Below are 17,538 nucleotides of genomic sequence, written 5' to 3'. Positions count from 1 at the left end.
CCCCCCCGTCTTCCTGAGACTCAGTTGTTTGAAGGCAGTACCAGCAAGCCGCAGTGATCCCTGCAGGCTGCAGGTGGTGATGGTGATTTTAGTAAAAGTTACCTGATCCATCAGACTGTGGGTGAAGCAGCATCTACACCCCTTAGCCTGGGAGAGCCAAAGGATCGCGGGACCAGTCTTTCCCCTGAATTTGAAATTGGAACTGGGCCTGTTTGGTCTTTAACACATATTTGCTTTATAACTGTGACCTGTGACTGCCGCTGGGAAGAGGGCAAAGTCTGCTGTGGGAAAGGGATTTTGTGTGTCTGAAAAACTTGACAGTTGAGGCAAGAAGATGCCATTTGGTTGTACTGTCAATGGAGGGAATATCAGAGTTGGACACTTTGAGGTTGTTTGGTCTGGTGTTTTCATTTTACAGAAGGAGAAGGTCCATAATTACACAGTTTGTAAGAAAATTAAAGCCAAAGTTATTATTAGCATTTTACATATTTTTTAAGTCTGAAATTTAATAACAGCCCTGTGAGGTGGGCACCTTTCTATTGACACTTCTCAGTGGAGGAAAGAGGGGAAGAGGGAGAGAGGAGACTTGAACACCAGCAGTTTGGAGCCAGGTTCTGCACACTAAATCACTGTACACCCACTGTCCCCTGGATCTGAAAGGGGGAGGGACTCTGGGGCCCTTGACCTAAAGTTCTCAGCCTTGTCCCTGTCATGGGGTGGCTCTCAGGCAGAGCTGCCAATGTGTGGAGGGGCCTTTGGCCACATGCCTCTCTGTCTCAGTGTCCGTCTGTCACAGCTGTGAGCCTGGGGGCACGTTCTAGGTGGACAGCGCAAATGAATAATTCAATAAAAGTGAATAATTTCCATGGAAACCTTGCCAGCACGTGACCTGCTCTGCTGCCTCCAAGGGCTGGGTTCACCCTAATAAAGAAACACATTTGTCAGAGCGAACTGGGATAAAGTTCTCTTTTAAGGGAACTGAAATGAAACTAGGTCGGCTGATGGCAGCAGGGCCAGGGCTTGTAGGAGCCTTGTTCAAACATATTGTCGGCAGGTCGGATCTTGGGGAAAGCCCAGCGTCTCTGCAGTGTTGGCAGAAGAACTGCCCTTTCTGTCAGGAGAGGGGCATGACGATCAGTCCATAAGTACCCTTGAAAGTGAAACCCTACATTATCCCACAATGCACAAAGGACTCCCAGGCACAAGGTTGCAGAGCCCTTATAATATCTTCCATGGTAAGAAAAGGAAACTGAGGCCCAGAAAAGTGTCTTTTAGAACTTAGCCAAAGGTGACCTAGCTTGGATCAGGGCCCAAGCAAGGTGATCTTTCTACTGTGACCCTGATGCTCTCGCTAAACCGACCCACCCAGGCACGTGATATGGAAGCTGAACTCTCAGAGTGTGAAGGCTGAACTACACCATTCACTTTCTCTATCAATTTTCCTGTTTAAACTAAAAATTTCCATTTGTGGACTGCTTTAGGTTGGGAGACAATCTAGGATCATTTGGAGCTCGGCCTGGGACAGGGGTCAGAACTCAGTGCAGGGTAAAGACACCTTTGGGGCAGAGTTGAAAAGCTTAGCCTGGGATGAGCATTGGGCTAAGTCTGGGACTGAACTGAAACTCAGACAAAGATCAAGGTCCAGACCAGGGTCAGGATTGTGCCTGGGACTGGTAGGGTCAAGGCTCAGCCTGTCCAGGAGGAATTAGAAACTTCCCTATGAAGAACTTGCTGAAAATACCTGAATCTTGTTGCTGTGCAAGAGCGAGGGGCAGACTGAAGACCTGCAGGGCTGGCCAGGATAGGCACCCACCAGGTGGGGGTGGGTGGAGCAAAGTCATGCTGGAACCCTTGAGGGGGCTTCTGAGAGTCGGGGCATGAACACTCCATGCCCAGAAGCATAGGAGGGAGGTGGTCCTAAAATGAAACAGAGTCATGAATTTGGGGGGCAGGAGCAGCATGGGCCCGAGTGTGGAAGTTCAAATGAAGGCACCTTATACGTCTTTCCCATGGCTCTCCCTCCTTCTCATCTTTACTCCTGGGGAGACTGAATAATGGCCCCCAGAGATACCCAGATCGTCATCACTGGAACCTGTGATGGTTGTCTTATGGCAGGTGGGGTTTTGCCAATGTGATTGAGTTAAGGATCTTAAGATGGGGAGATTATTCTGGATTATCTGGGTGGGTTCTAGACATAATCACAAGCGTCCTTATAAGGGGAAGGCAGAGGGAGATTTGGTTATAGAAGAGGGCAATGTGATAACTGAAGCAAGATCATATGCCATTGGTTTTGAAGATGGACAAAAGGGCCACAAGCCAAGAAATGCAAGGAATGTAGTTCTAGAAGCTGGAAAAGGCAAGGAAATGGATTCTCCCTTACAGACTCCAGAGAGTGTGAGACCTTGCCAGCACCTGGATTTCTTCCCAGTGAAATTAAGTTCGGACTTCTGATTGTCAGCGAACTGTAAGAGAGCAAATGTGTGTTGTTCTAAGTCACCAAGTTTCTGGGAGTTTGGTACAGCAGCCATAGGAAACCACTACAACTCCCCATGCCTCCCGTCCACTGCCTAGGATCACACTCCTGAATAAAATGCTCACACAGAAGCCTCTTCTTTGGCTCTGCTTTTTGGGGAACCCAGGGTAAGATACTATCTGGCTAGGAATCAGGCCTCGGCCTCACGTGCACAGACAGCCCTGCTCTCTCAGGCTCACAATCCCGTGAACACCAGTGTGCACCTGCCCCGTCACCTCTACAAGGCAATCATAACAGACTCGGTCTGGTGTAGGATGGGAATCAGCCACCGAGAGCCAGAGCAATGTGAGAAGTACATCAGGGGATGCTTGGGGGCATGGTCAGAACCTAGTGCAGCTATGCTCTTGCCTGCATCAGTGAGTGTATGAGTTCCTGTGCTCCTCGGTGGAGGCCAGGTCATGGGTGTCTTGGTGGGCTTACAAAGGACTGGCCACTCTAGGACATACCTGAGAGGCCTGGAAGCTCTGTGCCCATGGCATGCTGGCATATCATTTAGTATTTGTCTATAATGCAAATGTCATCCTCTTAGGTGGGGCTTCCTTGTGCAGTGGTCCTGAACGACCATACAGGGTGGTCCTGATGAGCTGCTTGGTTTTGGGCAGGTTATTTTACCTCTCTAAGCTTCTATTTCTTCTGTAAGATGGGAATACTCAGAGCGCCTCCCTCAGAGTGTTATTCTGAGGATTTGATAATTCATGTGGACCCTGGAGTACAATACTTAACAAATGGTAATGCCATATGTTGTTGCTGTTACTATAATTTTCATAAAGGTGGTATAAGCAACTTCATGGAGCCCTGCTTTTCAACATTACTGCCAAGTTAGTTCTTTGATGAAATATACTCTCTTAATTTTAGCAGCATCATGGGCCTAATGTTTCTTCCTCCTTCCAAGATGACACTGTGAACTTGGAGCCTTACCGAGGTGACCACAACCTGTGACCAGTCCTGGGGCCACGAGGGTAGCAGGCAGCCTTTGGAGAGCAAGGTTAGAAGCACCAGGTGCACGAAAGAGCGCTGTGAGCTTCATCACCAGGTGTAAGCACTATGCCTTTCTGCTCCTCCCAACAGATGAGAGGAGAGAGCTAGAGGGGCTGGTGCCTGGCCCAAGGTCACACAGCCAGCAAGCTGTGGAACCAGGATTCAAACTGAGACATCCTGACTCCTAGTCCTTAGCTCTCTCCTCTACCCCTTCCTTAGGCCTCTGGCAGCTGAGGGAACAAAAGCAGAAGAGGAGGAAATGGAGAAGGATCCCGATCCCAGGAGCTGCCTCGGTGGAGGGGCTCTCACTTCAGACCTTGGACAGCAGCCACACAAGAATAAAATGAAGTGACAATCTGCGAGTGCGGTCTCTCTTTTTCCAATTCAGCTACTACGTCTGCCAACAGCAAATATCATCATTTCAAGCTATGGGAGAACTGCAGCTTTCGGGAACCTCTGTCACATCAATGTAAATCTCTCACAATTTCCTCCTGCCTTGGCAGAGACATTCCTTTAAATTGTGTTATACACACCCTGGCTCCCACCCTCATTATGGGCATGTATGTTTTATTTGATGGCGGCCATCAAACATGCCCTGATTTGATTTGGGGACTTTGCAGCCATTAAGAGTGGATGCTTTCCTTTTGTATCTCTTTATGGGTCAGCTCACCAGAGTGAGGTAACAGTCATAGTGAAAATAATAATAACCGACATTGACTGAATGTTGACTCTGTGCCTAGCATTGTGCTGATCTCTTTGCGTCTAATATTTCATTTAATGTCTATAATTTACTAGGTGAGGTTGATATTATTATTATTTCCACTTTATATGTATGGAAATGGAGGTTCAGAAAAGTTAAATAATAGAGCCAGGACTCCAACACAAGTGTCTCCAATACCAATATCCATTTGCTTAATGTGCTGCCTCCCTTCCTCCAGAGATTGGAGGTCTTTGAGCCCTTTACTAAGAGTCATCTGCCTAACAGCTCCACAGCTTTAGAGATGAAAACTAGACCTGCATCCAAAACCCAGCCGCAAGCCCAGATGCTCATAAAAAGGCCCAAGTCCCAAAGGCCTGGCCCTTTCTAGGTCTAAGGCAGTGGTTCTCAGCCAAGGGCGATTTTGCCCCCCAGGGAGTGCTTGGCAATGTTTGGAGACTTTTGATTGGCAGAACCGGGTAGAAGGGGGTAATAATAGCATCTAGTGAGTAGAGGCCAGGGATGTTAAAATCCCACAGAGCACAGGACAGTACCTGAAACCAAGAATCATCCATTCCAAAATGTCAGTAATGTTGAAGCCGAGAAGTCCTTGCCTTTGTCATTGGCTTTAGAGATAATGATCTAATCTTATGTTGAGATCCTTAATTTAATTGCCTCTGCCTAGACCCCATCCTCCCCCTTTTTTCCATATAAGGTCACATTCACAGGTTCTGGGGGTTAGAATGTGAACCTATCTTTCTGGGGGCCACCATTCAACCCACTACAGATACTAAGGCCTACATCCTTGAATAGGATTATAAATGTGAAAGCACCAAGCAGAGATCCTCAGTAAATCTTAGATGACTCTAGGAGACTCAGGGCCTAGCATGCAATAGGAACTTGGTAATTATCTGCAGAAGGAATTGCATGAATGGTATAGCCATACCCTATCCTAGTAGAGCGACAGATGCTTCATGGTTTCATTTGGTGCTTTGGATCTTGGTTATTTGATACTGTTTATAACCCCTTGTTTCAGGCTAGGCATCTGGGGTCAGCCCTGGCCCTGCCTCCTCCCTCTTGCCTGACTGGCCCAGCCACCCACCCATCCTGGGAGCATCCCTGGAACCCCAAGTAGACACACAGACACCTCAGAGCCCAAATCACCGGCCTGCATTTGGGGAGGCAGGTTTGTGGGTGGGCCTGCCTTTCAATACCATCCTTGAGAGTCTTTGGTGCTGCCTGCACAACAGTCCAGTTCTCCCCACTCCTGAGCACGTGGGAGGGTTGCACTTCCTGGCTCCATTTGGTTGGGTGCATCTGTGTGGCTACTTCCTGTATGGACGTGACACGCTTCAGTTTTGAGCTGCAGCATTTAAATGCTGGTGCAAGCTCCTTGAGAGCTGTCTCCCATGCATGCGATGGTCCAGAAAGTGGCTGGCTCCCAAGTTTGAATCTCAGGGGAAGAGGGTGTGGAGCAAGATGGTTGACGAGCCTCAGTGGACAGGGTGCATGAGTGGGATACACACCTCGGGGCCCCTCACATTGTGTGACCTTGTGTCTCCACGCTGAGACTCAGAGGAAGGGAGAGAAGTGCAGGCTGGGAAGGGACCAGGAGTGAGGTCAGGGGAAACACGACCCCACTGGGGACTCTGAATGAGGTGTGATTCCTAAAGAACACACTGCACTCTGCTCGTGCAAGGGGCCTTGGTGACACATGAAGGATTCACAGCCGAGGGGTGCAATGGAAATCTCTTCTTGGGTCAGGGTTAGTCACAGAGGACCTAAGGGAGGGAATTATGCAAAACCTGCACTAAGAATCGATTCTGAGCCCAAGGTGTATAGACTTGATTTTTGACTTTTCAGATTCAAAAGCAGTCTCTCCAAATGCATCGCTGAGGATTTGATAGTGGAGCAGAAAAAGGATGTGAATGGAACACAGGGGAAATCCAAATAAAAGTCTGTATTTCAGTTAATAGGATTGTACCAATGTTCATGTCCCGGTTTTGATCAGTGTTCTCAGATTACATGCGGCATTATTAACACCAGGGAAGCTGGGCGAAGGGAGCTCTCTGCATAATCTTTGCAGCTTTTCTGTAAATCTAAAATCATATTAAGATAAAAAGTTTTAGAAATCATCTCTCATTGCTTAATCGATATCGAGTTTTCTTTTGGGGTGATGGAAATGTTTTAGAACTAGATAGAAGTGTTGGTTGCACATTGTGAAATGGACTAAATGCCAGTGAATTGTACACTTCAAAATGGTTGATTTTATGTCATATACATTTTTCCTCAATTAAAAAAAAATCATAGGGTGAGGGAGGCTTGGATAAGGGTCATCAAGAATAAGTATGATTTGTAACAGTGAACATGCTAATAATAAATAAATAAATAAATAAATAAATAAATAAATAAATAAAAATCATAAGGAGAAAAACAAGAACAAAACCAAAAATCTCTGTGGCAGTAATAGAGCAGGAATTCATACCACAGGTACTTGGGGCCATTGTTAGCAGACCCCTTTTAAACAGAGAGTTGGAAAGGTTAAGACCCTTCGGGTCACCCGGATGATAAGGGGAAGGGCTGGGATTTGCACCCACGTCGTCTCACACCAGAGCCTGTGGGGTTGAGCAGTGTAGGGAAATTCCACAGAGAACATCCATGGGGGTAAAAGTTCTCCTCCTAAAATGGTACGGTTGAGGTCAACCAATTTTATGGGTCCTTTCATTCATGACTTCATTCATCCATAAGCATTTCTGCAATGCCCACCGTGTCCCAGGTTCTGTGTAAGGCACCGGGATTCCAGCATGAACATGACCTTGTTCCTGACCTCGTGGAGGTTATAGTCAAGTGTGGGAGACTGGCATTAAGTAAACGAACATGTGAGCATGTAATGTAAATTGTGACACGTGCAATGAAGGACAAAGTCTGGTGCTACTGTGGGGAATGACCGAGGGGACCTAATTTAGATGGAGAGACCCTGGCTGAGGAAGGGGAGTGAGAGTTGGCCAGATGCAGAAGGGGTGGTGGGTGGGGATGGGGAGGATCTCAAGAAAGAGAACGACCTGCGAGAAGGCCCTGAGATGGGCATAAAATGGGCTCTTTTGAGGACCTGGATAAGTAGTATGGCTGGATCTGGAAATTTCCAGAAAGAGAAAGGCAAGATAGTGTTGACAAGGCAGGTGGGAGCCAGATCCTGCAGAGCCTGGAAGGCTGAGGTGAGGCATGGGGATGCTCTCCAGTGCTGCAGAAGAATCTGGCCTGGGAGGGGTTAGGAAAGGTGAGGCTGAAGAAGCTTGGAAAATACCCAAGGACAACCCTGAGTTCGTCCTCCTGGAAGGCACTGGTTCCCCTGCATGTCACTGCATGGAGTGGCCCAGGACAGGGCTCAGAAGAGAGGCCCTGACAGTGGAGGCAGCAATGAAAGAATGCAGGAGAGGCAAGGAGGGGTGGGGGCCGAGGAGCTGTCCTGGCATTGGCCCCTTAGCTGGGACAGATGGTAGCCTCATGCACATGAGTCTTGGGAGAGAGCAGGTGTCGAGAAGAAGTGAGGTGAGGGACATGCAGACTCTGGGGTGCCGGTGACACCCGGTTCTGAAGGCCGTTGGGAGTGTGAGATTGGAGTTGAAGAAGGAGGTCAGGGTGGGAAGAGGGTAGGAACCGAGCAGCCCAGAACGACGGTCAGGCTGTGGGAACAGATGCAAGTGATGCGGGGATTTAGAGAAAGCAGCGAGAGCTGTGAGAATGGAAATTTGGGGAGTATCTAGGCTTAGGTGCCCAGGGGAGGAGGAAGAGCTGGTGAGGGAAACAGGCAGTCTTGAAGACAGGTCAGAAGACAACCAGTCTTTGGCGATGCAGAACTCAAAGGCAGTGGAGGAGGTGGACGCTGTCCAGCACTGCCAGGGCTCACGGATGGACAGGGGCAGGGAAAATGTGGTTCGGCTTGGCTGTTGGATATAAGAACATGAGAGGGGGAAAGCAGTCCTAGTGCAGTGCTGGGGGGTGAAACCATGGTTTCATTGAACGAAGGAGTAAATGGGCTGAGAGGGAGTGGAGGCAGTGAAGTGTCTGCACGCTGCGGGATGGAATGGCAGCTGGCCGAGGAGGGTTCCTTTGGGATGGAGGACAGCCCATGTGCTGGTCAGCAACCAGGGGTGTCTCGGGCAACTAGGGAGAGGGTTGTGGAGCCGGCGCGAGGGCAGAGTTGGAGGGTGCCAATGGAAGGGCCAGACACGAGGTGAGGTTAAGGGACACTGAGTTAATTTCCATCAGTGAGTCAAGGGCTTTGGGGTCAGGTAGGGCATCTGCCAGGAACATCACCAGGCTCCAGCTGAGAGCTGGACCTGTCAGTGGGAGAAGTGGGAGTCTTGCTCAGTCAGCAGGTTTCCAGGTGTAGGACTGTCCCCAGCAATGCTCTGTCATCTAGGTGTGTTCATAGGAAGCAGACACCAGAGATTCTGGAAAGTGTGGAGTATGAGGCAGTGACAGTCATCAGCTGAGGTGGCCTGGCTTGGCAGCTCCACTCCTCAGGGAGCAGCAAGCTCAGGAGGATGCCAGACTCTAGGACCTCAGACCCTTAACTCCTTGAAAGGCCAAGGACTAGAGATGCAGAGTAAAAAAAAATGGGGAGGATTAGGAAAACCCTAATTTAGGGTTTGCTGAATTAGGCCCTGTGCTAAATACTTCATGCAAGTCATCTCATGTAATCCTCATAATATCTTTGCAAGGGAGATGAGAAGAGAGAGTGTTAGTGAAATCAAGGGGCTGAGCTGGGATTCAAACGCAGGGAAGTTAGAACTCAAAGCGCATGCTCACTCCCCAAGCCATGCTGCCTGCAGATCACAGAGAGCTCCAGCTAAGACAGCACTTCTGCACTGCCTGGTCACTTGTGAGGCTGGGCACCTGATGCAATGTGACATTGAAATGAAGGTGACCTTTTTGAGCCTGGACAGGGCTGACTTCCTACTCAGATGATGAGAAGGATGAAGTAGCCCAGCTCACTGTTACTGCTTGGCCTCTGGCTCTCAGAGATGCATCATCCTAGGGGAAATTGAGGCAGCACAGCCCTGTCTTTAAATCACAATGCAAGCTTCCTTGGGACATGCTTAAGCTGGCCATGTTAGCCAGATGGTGGTCTCACTCTCTCCCGGCCCAAGTGGCTGATGGACCCAGGAAGAAGAAGGTGAAGCCTGACTTCAAGGCAAGTCAGCAGAGAGGAATCAGTCCCCTTCAGATGGATGGCATTAAACAATGAGAGCGTCGTCTTCTAATCGCATTACCTCACCCCAGGGGGTGTTTCCCGACCCATTATCACATGGTGTGGTTGACTGGATCTCCATTTGTCACAGCAAACATCAGGCATATGGTAATGGTCCCGTAAAACATGCCCTGTTGGGTCTTAATGTCTATTTAATGACACCTGCTATGAAGGCTCCCATAACTGAACTCATAATGGGAGATGAGGGGATATTAGATTTTGGAGAGGAGAGCTCTCTGAATGACAGGCTGCCTCTTCCCGGGTGGCCAACGCTGTGCTAGGTTGGATGGGGGTGGCTGGTATGAAGTCACAGAGTTTAACTGCAGGAAGGACTCCAAGGGACAAGCTGGCCAAAAGCCCTCTTTGTCCACATGGTGGGGGTGTGGGGGCGCTGAGACCCTGAGGGAGGGGGACTGGACTGATTCCAGGGGGCGAACATGGAAACCAAGCTTGATTTACATTTCTTTCACTGACTATTAATCTGTGTTCAAAATGAATCCCAACCACTCCATTTCCTATCTGGGGTGGGGAAGAAAACCTGGAGCTTGGTGGGAGTAGGAAATACCAAGCTAGAGGAATTTATTTCTCACCTTCCCAGGAGCTGAAAATCTTCCACCCCACACCCCTCCATCTTTTGGTCTTTCTGCCTCTCTCGGCCTCTACCGTCATCCTCAGGTGGGGAGAAGCAGAGTGGGTCCTAGAGAGAAGGTTTTGGAAAAGAGAGATTTTACTTGCCTTCCACGTGAAAATCTCATCCTGGCAATGGTGGCAATTCTCAGAACATGTGGATACCATCTATTTACCACGCACTGGGTTAAATGCTGGGATGCTTACAATGGCGGGCAGCATTTTCCAAAGAGAACTGCGACAACGGCTTCCACCCCACAGGGTCTTCTATAATGTGACTCCTTCAAGAAGAGGAGTCTAAATTCTCCACTGCTGGACCCGTGTTGGCCTGTGACTCACTTGTAACCATTGGGATGTGGTTGGATGCTCCAATCTAGTCAACCACACCTTCTGCACTCCCAGCTGACAGCCACCGTTGACTGCCAGCCATGTGAGGGAGTCACCCTGGACTTTCCAGCCCAGTTGAGCCTTTACTTCAGATGACTGCAGCCCCAATTGTTATGTGACCACAAACTGCATGAGAGACTGCTCAGCTGAGCCCTTCCTGAATTCTTGACCCACGTAGTTGTAAGCAGAATAGAATTATAGTTTTGAAGCCTCTAGGTTTTGGGGTAATTTGTTACACATAGTAAATAGAAAGCTTTCAGTGATGAATCAAATTCAGCCCTTGCCCTTGAAAGATTCACAATAAGAGATTGGAGACTCTTTAACCAATGCTCGAACTGTGATGTGGTGGCTGCTGTAACATGGGGACATGCATAGGAGATGGCCAAACAGCCAGGGAAAAAGGACATTCGGTGAGGAAGGCTTGGCATGTGGAAGGGTAAGGAGGTATCACGGGAGGACAAGTAGGTACCACTGTGGTGCCAGACAGGGAGCTCTGGCATGCCCTCTGAGGGACAGAGCAGTATGCAGGACAGTGTCCAGAACCACTGGTTAAAGATTGCCCGTTTTCCTGGAACATGAATTAAGCTTACTAGGAAGTAAGTGAAAACATTTTCGTATTAAAACCGACAAGAATACTCATATATTACAAAATAAAAACAAAAATTACATAATGTTTTAGGATTGGATTGGAAAAGTTCAAATAAATTTTGTACCTTGCTGCAGCCCCCTTGGAGATGCAGATTTGTTGCTGAGGGGCCCTTTAATGGAGACTTTGAGAAGTTCTGTGAAGTTGAGGGGTCACTCTCAGGAATTTTCACCTGGAGGTGTGATATGATCAGTCCTCTTTTAGGAGCATTTCTCTGTAAACAAGAATGGAAGACGGTCTGGGTAAGACTGAATGTAGGAGGCCTGTTGAGAGCCTATTGGAACATACAAGGTGGAGCTTCTGTGAAATGGGGGGACAGTGGGGATGAGAGGAGGGACAATTTGAAAAGACATTTAAAAGTTAGAATTGACAGCACCCACCCCCCGTGACATTGCAGATATCTCTGCTTGGATGTCTCTTTCTCCAAGAATTTTCCATCTGATATGGATTAGAATTCCTCCTAAGTGGTCTGACAGCCTGCTATGTTCCCCTCATCACACTGCCTGGTCACAACACCAGCATCGCCAGTGGTACTTACTGAGTGCTCTCTGCATGCCGGGCTCTTCACATGTTCTCATTTAGGGATGTGTCTACCTGTTTAGTACAGGAAATGCACCTGCCCCCAAAGAGGAGCTTAAGCAAGAAAGTGGCTTGAGCAAGAACTATTCCTCCCATGACAAAAATCGGGAAGTAAGTGGAATAGACTTTACACAGGTGTCCAAGGATGTCATTTGGGAGTCAAGTCCTTTCCAGCTTCCCACTCCATCAGCCCGAGCATGTGGTTTCACCCTCGTGGTCTCACGTTGGCTGGCTCTTCCGTGTGTGTTTCTGGCCAGCAGATAAAGACAAAGTTGCTTTCATGCACCTTTGTCCTTCTATTCAGGAAGGGATGCCCTCAACAAGACTTCTACCTGCTTCTCACTGCCCAGAACTGAGACACGTGGCCACTCTTCTCAGCAAGGGGGTCTGGGGAGGTAAGCATTTTGTCAGGGTGCATTCCTACCCCAGTGGTGTCATGGATATTGTGTCGGCAACTAGCTGTATCAGCCATAACATGTATTAATGTATTTAATTCTCACAATGTTCCTATGTTGTAGTTATTACTATTTTTTTTTTTTTTTTTGTCTTTTGTCTTTTTCCGTGTCCGGCATCGGATCGCAACACTCAGTGTTGCCCCCGTCCCGGCCCGAGGACCGGCAACGGGATTGCACCCCTCGGTGTTGCTCCCGCGCCTCGTGCAACCAGTGAGCGGGAACCGGTCTGTATGTGGGATCTGAACCCTCGGGCGGGAGCGCCGCCGTGCCTCCCAAGCGGCGCACTATCCAGTGCGCCACCGGGCCGGCCCCTGTAGTTATTACTATTTTTTTTTTTTTCGTCTTTTGTCTTTTTCCGTGTCCGGCATCGGATCGCAACACTCAGTGTTGCCCCCGTCCCGGCCCGAGGACCGGCAACGGGATTGCACCCCTCGGTGTTGCTCCCGCGCCTCGTGCAACCAGTGAGCGGGAACCGGTCTGTATGTGGGATCTGAACCCTCGGGCGGGAGCGCCGCCGTGCCTCCCAAGCGGCGCACTATCCAGTGCGCCACCGGGCCGGCCCCTGTAGTTATTACTATTAATGTAGCCTTATGAATGAGGGACTTGAGAAACAGGGAAGTTAAGCACTTTTTTTAAAGATCACCTAGTTAGTAGATGAAGGAGCTGGCGATGTTATGTTTATTTTCTACGAGACCATAAGCAACCTGAGGGCAGGACCATGTATTTACGTTTTACTTGTATACCTGTATCCCCATCACCTGGCATAGTATCGTTAATCGGCTTGATGATTATTTGGATGGTTTCCTGACAATCTAGTAAAAATCTGTACTCATCCCGTATCTGGCTTCTCTGTCCTCCTTCTCATGACAACGGAAAGAGAGATCGGAAGGAGTCTTCACCCTGGCACTTCATTTCTCTTGGCCAAACTCAGCTTGAGCTTGTTCAGCTCGGACCAAGTTCTGTGGACTGCCAGCCCAGCCATGCTTGGCTGAGCACACCAGGACTTAACAAGGTCTGAATTGTTTCAAGGAGTGTTTTAAACAAGTTGTAAATGTATTTCACCAAGTCCCGTCGCTGTATATAATTGATGCAGCTGATGAAAAGCAATCATGATCCCATGAATCATTTCTGCCTGTTTACAAGTGCATTTCATTCCCCATCTTCCAGAAGGATGCACAAAGCACACTTTAAAGGAAAATGTATTTGATATTGACATATGGTAAGACCGTCTTGCATTCCACTTCCTCACTGGCTCATGTGATATGTGAAAAAGAAAAAGGCAAGCTCATAATTACTATAGATTTTATTTTTTAAAACATCCACAGATAATTGCTTTTAAGTATAAACAAAGGCATTTGCAAGAATGATTATTTTACCTCCACTTGGTTTACTTTAGGATAAGAAATATGGCAGGTACCTTGGGATGTCATTATTTGCATACACATCTTTCACTCTCACTTGAAAAGATGGAATGTGTCTTGTTCTAATTTATAGCCACACTTTCCTTGACCCCAGTGCCCTTGCTAAGGCTTAGCACAAGTAACCATTTATTGATTGTATGAACAAATGAATGAATGAAAGAATAAGCCTTCTGGAAGAAATGTCAAACAACTCTGAGGGGCAGTCTTCCTGGTTTACAGTGATGATTGGGATTGTCTAACAGTCTGTACAGCAGTTCAACATGAAAGAAGTGATAGTAGAAAACTTGAATTAGTGACATTGTATCAGTCAGCTGATGCTGTGGTAATGCTGCATAACAAACCAACCCCAAACACAGTGGCTTAAAATAATAAGTATTTATTCATATGATTATAGGTCTGTAGGTTGATTATGGCTGATCTAGGCTGGGCTCAGGTGAGTGACACTGCTTTAGGGTACAGGTTGGCTGGGCATGGCCAGGTTGATTTCACATGTTTCTTCTGGGGTCCAGTCTGAAGTGGCAACATCTACGTGGCCCATAATCTTCTCATGGTGTATCACTGCAGTGCTGAAAGAGCAAACTCAATTGCACAAGAACATCACAAGCCTCTACTTGCACCATTTCAATAACATCTCATCAGCCCAAATGAGTCATATGGTCAACCCAGAAATCGAGGAGGGAGAAGTATACTCTTACACCCCAGGCCATGGAAAGAGTGTGCAAGTAATTCTATCACAAAGTAGCGAAGAGCTGGAGCCAAAAATTCAATCTACCACAAAGGAAGCCATGGGGATAAAGAGGAGGAAACAGAAAGTGAGGTGATAAGCAGAGAGAATAAGCAGAAGTTGGAGTGGAGAGAGAAGGGGAAGAATCTGGGCTGCATCTAGGTTACTGAGTTGGAATTTTAGTCCCACGGAAGGGTAGACTCATAGTAGCACATAATGCACTCTGTAAAAAAGCAGAAAGATATAATTTCCTGAGAGTTATTAGGTCTGTTGATGAGAGAGACCCAAAAAGCTAAGTGTAGGTGTGGATGGTGGGCATTGGCTACACACCTGCACCAGCCGTATGACTTCAGCACCCAGATCAGCTACCGCCTCCTCCCACTGCCCCTGGCCCTCTGCCCCCTGCTCTCTCCAGTCATCAGTGATTTTCTCCATGCTAAATGCAATGGACACTTACCAGACTTCTCTTATTTTAATTGCCTACAGCCAACGACACTGCCAATTTCTTCCTTCCTGAAATTCCCCATTCTCTTAGATTCTGCATTATGATTCTCATTTGCATTTCCCTCCTATCTCCCTGACTATTGCTTCTTACTGTCTTTTCCAGGCCTATTCAAATTTTCAAGGAGGAAAATGTTGGCTAGAGAAGCAGAAGAATTTGGCAGCAAATGATCCAAACATCTTTTGCCTCGGAAACGACTAGAGCTTTGCGCTGACAATCCTGCTGTGATATGGAATATGGGTAGTGAGTTCATTTGGGATCAACTGCCACATGTGAACAGTGACACCCCCTGTCCCCCAATAATAAATGTGGATACAAGTTCAAGCCAGCATTGGCCACATCATCATTTCTACCCTCCTCTGAGTTCCTGGGGGTAGGCTTTGTACCTAAATCATCTGGGTCTCCTACATAACCAACCCCAGCAGAGGGTCTGGCAAGTAGTGGGTGTGTTTTATGGACTGCACCCAGTTAATATTTATTGCATATGCAAAGGGAAGGGAGGCACAGCCTTGATCTAAAAAAATATAAAATATACTTCCCCTACTTCATAGCAACCTTCAACCCATCTTTCCACTCCATCTCTCACAACACTTTACCTGCCTACACTCCACTAAAATTGCTCGCATGCTAGTCTGAACGAACCTACCTCTGTGCCTTAGCCCCTCACATTGGCTACTGACCTCTCCACCTGCCCCCCATCCCTTCATTATTCAAAGTTCAGCTCAAATGCCACTTCTTCTATGAAGCCTTCCCTGATTCCCCAGCAGGAAGCAATTACTTTGCCACTGAACTCCTTGAGCCCTTTCTCCAGTGCGTTGATTACTGTCCACCTTGTATCACCATTATTTCTGCCAGCTGCCTATATACTCTACTTCCCCAGTTCCTTGCAGTGGGGAGTTTGTTTCAAGTTTCATTTACTCCAGTTTAAGCAATGATTTGAATAGAGCAATAAGTAGTTAAGTAACAAATTGGGGTAGGGGTGGCAATATGGGGAAAAATATCTAATATGTTCTTAAAAACTTCTATCTCAGGCTTGTAGTTTTGCAAAAGAAAAGAGTAAAATCAGTTCTTATTGAATCCATCTTCTCTTTGCAGCATTATTTTGTGGTCTCTTTCATTGGGCCAATTACATTTATGAAGATGAATTATGACAGGCGAGAACCCACTTGCATGTATTACTGTGTGCTAACTACGTAATTAGCGGCCGGTGTCTAGGAAGGGAGTTTGTTGGATATATCCATAAGAAACAAACACATTATGATCCATAAAAAACAATGAGCAATGATAATTTCATTTTTATTGGTCATTTAAAAACATTCACTGATAATTCTCCCCATGCTTAATAGGCATATGTTTGCTTCCTTCAAAATATACCCATAAACTTGTCACAGAAAAAGCACTCATAATTGTTCAGCCTCGTTTCCACCATGAAACCTAAATGAAAGACTTTCAAAGATGTAAAGTGTGGAGTTCATCAAGGGCATTTAAACAGGTGGTACCAGTTATCCCGAATCAGCAGGTCTTTCCTGAGAAGCTGGCATGGGCCAGGCCCAGCACTAGCTACTGCTTTGTTCTCCAGCCAAGGGAGTTTCACACCTGAGAGGGTTTATCTTCTGTTTTGCATTTGAATTAGAAAAGGATGAGCCTTTGGAACCAGTATCCCTTCCTTTCAGTGGATAGTCAAGAAGATGCTGGAAGTCCTTTCAGGGGACCTGGCCCTCAAGGCCAGGCCTAATGCAGACACATAGCAGATGATAATAAATGTTAATTTTGTGAATAAATGATCAAAGGCTGGATGGGAGAATGAATGAATGAACGAACGATTGGATGGATGGATGGACAGATTCAGTCCAATCGGGTGGGACTTCTCATATCCTATCCCTCGAGGTTCTGGCAGAGACTGCAGACCTCATTGCCACTGGTTCTCAGCTCTTCTGGAAAGTGGACCAGATTCCTGGGCACCCGGGGAGGTAGTTACAGCCTCAAGAGCCACTCTCAAGTTCAGAAAGGAAAATGCTTTCATATGCTTCCAAAATCACTTTAGGAAATTATTTCGATCTTCCTAACTGGAAATTAAATCCTCCACACGCATTTCCTCTCCTTCTTGCTCCTTTTGGCCACGCACCTCTGTTCTCTGGCCCCTGGTGGACCCCTGGTTCCAAGGTCCACTTTCCTATCATGTGCAAGGCCAGAAAACCATCAAGGACAAGAACAGAGATTAAGTTAATTGGCTGCCCCCCAGAGAGAAGAACCTTGCTCACTGGCCTTCAGAACATGCTGGTTTCTCTCCAGAAACAAGACTCGTCAATTTTCTTGTGCTCTGAAGTGCTTGGAAGCCTAATACACTTTCTGAGTGTGGGATGTATGTGTATGTGTTTATGAATGCAAGAGAAAGCATGTGTGTGCACACCTGTATATGTGTGCATGGGTGTGATTGTGTATATGTGTGAATTTGTATGTATGTGTGTATGCATATGTGTTTTTGTGTGTGAGGAAGTGTGTTCACACATGTATATGGGTGTGTGTATGTGTTTATGTGAGGCAGGAATTACGTGTTGCATGTCTTATATACATGTGTGTGCACACATGAGTGTGTATGTGTGAATGTGTAAATGTGTGTGTGAATGTGTATGTGTTTGTGTGTGTGTTCATGCAAGTGTATATAGAGTACTTCAAAAAGTTCATGGAAATGTTTGTGTTATATTTTAATTCTATTTTTCCATGAAGTTTTTGAA

The 17,538-nt window shown here is 47.1% G+C and overlaps 1 long non-coding RNA gene across 1 annotated transcript in view; it reads left to right on the top strand.

Moving 5' to 3' along the window:
• LOC103600839 overlaps positions 1-15,131 on the top strand; it is a 17,247-nt gene extending 2,116 nt beyond the window's left edge. Inside the window, exon 2 of the long non-coding RNA XR_551414.1 lies at positions 14,909-15,131. This is a non-coding gene — a long non-coding RNA (uncharacterized LOC103600839). The remainder of the gene's footprint in view (positions 1-14,908) is intronic.
• Positions 15,132-17,538: the final 2,407 nt, after the last annotated feature.

Source organism: Galeopterus variegatus, unplaced genomic scaffold (genome assembly GCF_000696425.1).
Source record: "Galeopterus variegatus unplaced genomic scaffold, G_variegatus-3.0.2 Scaffold3480, whole genome shotgun sequence".
Taxonomy (NCBI): domain Eukaryota; kingdom Metazoa; phylum Chordata; class Mammalia; order Dermoptera; family Cynocephalidae; genus Galeopterus; species Galeopterus variegatus.
Note: the sequence above shows the minus strand (reverse complement) of the source record. Positions and strands in the feature narration are given on the sequence as shown.